This window comes from Bidens hawaiensis, unplaced genomic scaffold (assembly GCF_021521415.1).
Source record: "Bidens hawaiensis isolate Kalapana, Puna unplaced genomic scaffold, B.hawaiensis_p1.1 tig00073871_1, whole genome shotgun sequence".
Classification (NCBI taxonomy): Eukaryota; Viridiplantae; Streptophyta; class Magnoliopsida; order Asterales; family Asteraceae; genus Bidens; species Bidens hawaiensis.
The window spans coordinates 31,238-37,291 of record NW_027502837.1 but is presented as its reverse complement, the minus strand read 5'-3'; the positions used below and the strand labels follow the sequence as shown (position 1 = coordinate 37,291).

The 6,054-nt window shown below is 36.0% G+C and overlaps 1 pseudogene across 1 annotated transcript; it reads right to left on the bottom strand.

Annotated features, from left to right (window-relative positions):
• Nucleotides 1–580: 580 nt before the first annotated feature.
• On the bottom strand, nucleotides 581–2,695 carry LOC143606254 (splicing factor-like protein 1; annotated as a pseudogene). Its single transcript, XR_013148715.1, has 2 exons — nucleotides 726–2,695; nucleotides 581–665 (listed from the first exon to the last, which is right to left on the bottom strand). The product of XR_013148715.1 is annotated as a splicing factor-like protein 1 (transcript).
• Between the last annotated feature and the right edge of the window lie 3,359 nt (nucleotides 2,696–6,054).

The following is a 6,054-nucleotide window of genomic DNA, read 5'->3' as shown; positions in this document are numbered from 1 at the left end:
CAAACACAATCCCGCACTTAAACTAATAAGCAAGAGATGACCCACCCGCAACAAAACCTAACCTGACTAAGTATCTTTCATGTACTGCATTGCGATGAGGAGACAATAATCATTAATGACTACCAAATCTAATAGGTCAAATGCAACTCTACGTTTCTACTATACATATTAACGAATGGTACAAAACAAAAATACATAAACCCATCCATTTTTGATAATCTCGGTAATTAGAATCTTGCCCTCAAACATCTACCACAAATTACCGTCTAAAATGATCTATCATTATATCATGCGCTATATTTTTTAAGTTCATGAGAAGCCCAAAAACAGAGCTAACCATGCATACAGAACACAGTTCTGAAACACTTCGGATCCATGGGAAATCCCACCCGAGCCGATGACCTGCATATTTAGATAAATCCACAAGATCACCAGCCCCACTCACCCCCCCCCCCCCCCCCCCCCCCGGCGCTTACTACCAAAGAACCTAACTCAAACTTACACACTAACCGAACCATGTAAACAAACAGGAAAGGTAAAAAGCACGATGCATACTTACAGTCAAAGCATGTGTTAGAACCAAGTCACCAACATCGAACCGCCTCATTTCATCTCAGCCAGAAACTTCTCATACTCCGACTCTGCACCATAAGCAGTTTGTTGAGCTTGTTGAGTTTGCTGATCCGTCGGAGGCAGATTTGAAGACCATGGCGCCCTCGCAAAACTTGTCTGCTCAGTCGCAGGCGGATTTGAAGACCATGGCGCCCTTGCAAAACTCGGCTGCTCAGTCGCAGGCGGGTGGAGGCGGGCGGCACACTATAATAAGAAGAGTAACTCATCGAAACCGAAGGATACGCGCTTTGACCATTCGGTGCTGTCCCAACCATAGAATTCCCGTAAACATTACTAGAAGCCGATTGCTCCGAAACGCTATTCTGCGAATGCAATCCACTCGTCTGTGGTTGATACTGAACACCATAAGACGGTACATGCTGAGTTTGAAAACTTGAATACACGCTCGATCCAGGCGGAGGCGGTGGGGCATAAGAACCATAAGAAAGCCGGCTGGTGGCGGTTGCGGGCCCCAAGGAACCGATGTACTATAACTCCCAACGGGCCCACCAGACGTCATCTGCTGAGCTGGATATCCACCCGAACCTGACGCACCACCATAAGTTGAAACATTTGCAGGAACAGCCGGAGGAGGACCAGGTGGAACTACCGGCTGCGGTAACTTTCCCGCAACCCTAACCGCAATCATTCTCCCATCTAACCGATTAACCGTTCATGCTAGCAATCGCTTGGTTCGCCTGCGACACATCAGAATACTTCACAAAGCCGTAACCTTTACTCACCCCCGTGATCTTATCTTTAATCACCTTCGCCATTACTATCTCACCAAACGGAGAAAACAATCTAATCAACACATCATCTTCAAACGTCGGCGGAAGGTACCCGATATACAAATTCGTATCATCAATCTCTTTACCAATCCCAACACCAAAACCCGTAATTTTCGCTACATTACTTCCAAGACCGGGATGCGCAGACACACCAGTATTATTACCATTACCAGTTATCGCCAACGGCGCACTTTGCTTATTAACACCTTCCGGAAGCGTCCCACCGAGCTCCGCCAAGAAACTCTGATACTCATCATCCATCTTCTTCCCCGCAGACCCTTTAACCGGACAATCAATCGTCGGGTGTCCACCATCCCCACAAATCTTACACAAAACCTCGCTTTTAAACGTCGAAACCCTCGACGGGCACGCAAACTGGCGATGCCCGGGCTCCCCACACAATCTACAAAACTCATCATCCCGAATCGTCCCATTCAACGCTGCAAGCTCCCGAAGCTGCTGTCGTTTATGCTCATTCAAGCCTTCGTCCACCGGATGCAACAGCTTCTCCACCATCCCAGCCGCAGCATCCAACCCGTCCTGCGTATCCGCCTCAACCAAAACATGTAAATCCTCGTTCTCCGACGGGTCGTATTTCGTATCCCGTTTCTGCCCGAACCCAAAGCGCCCTTCCTTAACCGAACCCTTCCCCCGAATCACAATCTTCGCACCCGTCTCCTTCTCCATTCGTTTCTGCGTGTTTCCCCTCGGCCTCGATTATTAATCCTATAAAATTATAACCCGGGTACTCCTTCATCGGGATATTACAGCTTCTTCTGAAGCTTAGGCGGGCGATAATCCGCGGGCGGTTTAAACGCGGGGTTTCGTTTTATAATTAGTGAAATAATCTGTTGCCTCTCGTTATTAAGACGCTCACGGGCTCTAAACTCTCTAGTGTTAACCCTAGTGCCTAAGTTATCATAAACCGGGTCTGGTGAAGGTGACCGGGTGCATTCGGGTCGGTCGCCTAACGGTTGACCCGACTGTAGGATTCTACTGATTTCCATCAGCCTGGCGTTAAGGGTTTGGATTTCTGGGTCTATGTCGGTGAAGTCTTTCATGAAATCGGGTAATTGGAATACGGGTTTCGGGTCGTCGTCGGCCCAACGGGATTTACGTTTCTTGACGGTGTTTGGATCGGCGGTATCGGCGTCTGGTGGTGGTGGGTCCCAACGGCTACGGCGTCGACGGGTGGTGGTGGTGTCGGAGGTGGAATCGGACGACGGTGGTGGTGGTGGTGGTAGGGTTTCAGAGGGAAGAGAATTCATAGGTGGAATTGGAATAAGATTTGATCTGGCGGCTGAGAGAGAGCTTTAGAATTTAATGTGTGCATTTATTTATATATATATACATATGAGCATTCTCGATCCGTTCCCCATCTTTATCCCTATAATTACACTAAAAAACACTACATTTCTCTCTCATGCTTAATTAAATAATATTTTTTATACATTTATCATTACAGTTTTCTCTTTCCTCTACTCACAACCAATCCAACATATATTAAAAAATAAATAGGGAAAACAATGTTTCCCCAAATTTACAAAAAATCACTACATTTCTCTCTCCACCCTATAATTTACACTCACAACCACTCATCACCCTCCACCCTATAATTTACAAACTTCCCTCACATATTTATAGAGAATAGGATGAGAATGCTCTAAAGTTAAGAACCCTTAAAAATTCTCAACAACAAAATATTTTTTTAATTTTTTTTACATGTTAACATTATTTAATTAGAAACTCTAAACAATAAAACATTTTTTAATTTTTTTTAGATGTTAACATTATTTAAGATTAATTTTATTATATTTTATATAAAAAATTTTGATTACATATATTAATCACAAGTTTACATATGTGTAAAATTTATGTACTAACAATTTTACATAGGTGTAAAACAAAACATAGATATGTATAAAAACTAATTTTCAAAATTTTAATCGTACATATAGATATAAAAAAATGATAAAACTACATTCAAATAACATTAACATACAAAATTTTTTATAATAAACGTTAGTTTTTAAGGGTTCATTCAAGTTCTTAAATAATTTAATAGTTCTGTAATGATACTCATCATATATATATGTAGGGCTAATGTAAAAAATAATATTTTTATGATAAGAATAAGAATAGATCTAGGCCCTTGGATCTATAATCAAGTGGTTGAGATTGTTAGTTTCTAAATAATTGTATTGTTTCTTATTTACATGATATAATGTGGGTATAGTGTCATATTTAGATGGTTTGTTTTATTTTAAAACTTTTCTCACCTTTCTCACAAAACAATTGTTTTTTATTTGAACTCTTTTATATATATATATATATATATATATATATATATATATAGTATATATATATATACATCGACCGTTATACTCGATTTGAAGTATGGAACATGGTTTAGAAATGATCGGTGTTGGAAAATCGGGTATTAGCTAATCCCGATTGAGGTCGGATCTAGGTGTTGTCTCTAAAAACCATACCCTCTACACCAGTTCAAATCAATTATAGAATGGGATATTCTAAAACCGAGTATATGAATATCCTATTTTCGGGGTTTTTTTATACCTTTTTTCAAGATATTTTTCGGGTATATAGATTGGGCTTTTAAAAGGCTACACTTTTTGGGGATTTTTTCTATTATTTTTTTAGGTATATCGAGAAATGAAAACCTCGGTTTTGGTTTTCAGGTATTACAGGGTACAAATCAGGTAATGGTTTTGATACTGAAATGCATATCCCATATGTCTCCTAGGGGTAAGGTCTGGTATGGGTTTTGGTATAAAAATCTCGGTTTCGATTTCGGGGTGGTTGTGCACATCTAGTTGGAAAGAGTGTTACGGGTCGGTTTATTGCTTGTGCAATCTAGTATAAACCATGGGAGCTGCTAATTATAAATCCACCACAAATTTGATACACCCTTTATAGGTTATATTATTCATATAGCTTTCTATACACCGAGTGTAACAATTTTTTTTGGAATCTGTGTTTGACCAAACTTTTATACAAGTCGTATGACTCTGTACGATTGGTTGTTTGTACGATATGGTTATATGACTTATATAGACAAGTTAATTATTTGGTCTATACCGAGATTCTCACAAGTTCATACGATGGATATTATTTGATACGATGCAAGCTAATTATTTGATGTGATACAAGATTCAGCTAATTATATGACATGATATAATATTTTAACGAAACAAATATATATATATATATAGGGGTGAGATCTAGAGAGAACTCCTTTAAAGAGATAACTAGAGAACTAGCAAATAATTATTTTTAACTATTTTTAAAAAAATATTTTGTGATTTCTTTTTCTTTCCTCCTTCTAATAAGATGATATTGTTCCTAAAAAAAAACTTGTCGGTGTAGTACTGTAGTGCATATGTGCACTAATGCCTATTGCATATATACAATAGTGTTTTATTGCATATAATACAACACAATTGCATTATCCAATACACACTATCGAATATATGCAAATACAACACTAATAATTGATGCAAAACACATTATCGCATATATGTAATACAACACTAATGCACATATGCACTATATCGATTTTTTTAATTTTTGTATATAATATAATATTATTGCAAATATACAATACAAACAACTATATATGTTATTCAACACTATTTAAAATATCAAAATGCACACTATTGCACATATGCATTATAAAAAAAGTCGGTGTATTGCATATATGCATTACTCGTTAATTTTTTTTTATTTTTTTTCATTTTTATATTTTTTTTGTGGTGAAGAATAACAACATATAAAAAGGATGAAAGAAAAAAAATTTAAAAAATATTTTTTTTATTTAATTAAAAATATTTCATTATTAGTTCTCTAGTTCTCTCCATAAAAAAGAGTTCTCTCATGATCATCTCCCTATATATATATATACTAGTTTTTGTCCCCCGTATTACGGGGGTGTTTTATATTGTTTGTTCTAATATTGCTTTATTTTTAAATTTATATTTATTTATTAATTGTAAGTTAATAATATATTTATGGTTTGATGATAAATTGCTTCACAAATAAATGAGATGTTATAACCCGGTTTAAAAGCTATATGGTTTTGATGAGACCCAGGACCCGTTTATTTTTTTTACTATAAAATTGTTTTTTTAATTATAAATAATATTTATGATAGCTAATAATATACTTATGGTTTGATCAGACGTTGTTTTATATTGTTTGTTATAATATTTATTTTTTTTAATCTATATTTTTTTTATTGTATGAATATTAATAATATAATTATGGTTTGATGATAAATTGTTTCACAAATAAATGAGATGTTATAACTCGGTTTAAAAGCTATATAGTTTTGATGAGACCCAAAACTCGTTTATTTTTTTTTACTATAAAATTAGTTTTTAATTTTAATAATATATATATATATATATATTTAAAATAAATAAACGTTAGTAATCAACTTATGTAATAGAGTTGATCCACTAAGGTATTTAGCAGCGGTGTAGGATCAGATCCCAAAGATAGTAAGTCTTTCCTTTCGAAAGTCTTTTTCAAAAATTATATATAATCTAAATTTCTATATGATATGAAACTGAGATAGTTACCTTTCAAAAAATTCTAATGATAGGCGAAATGTCTATGTTTTATTATTCTG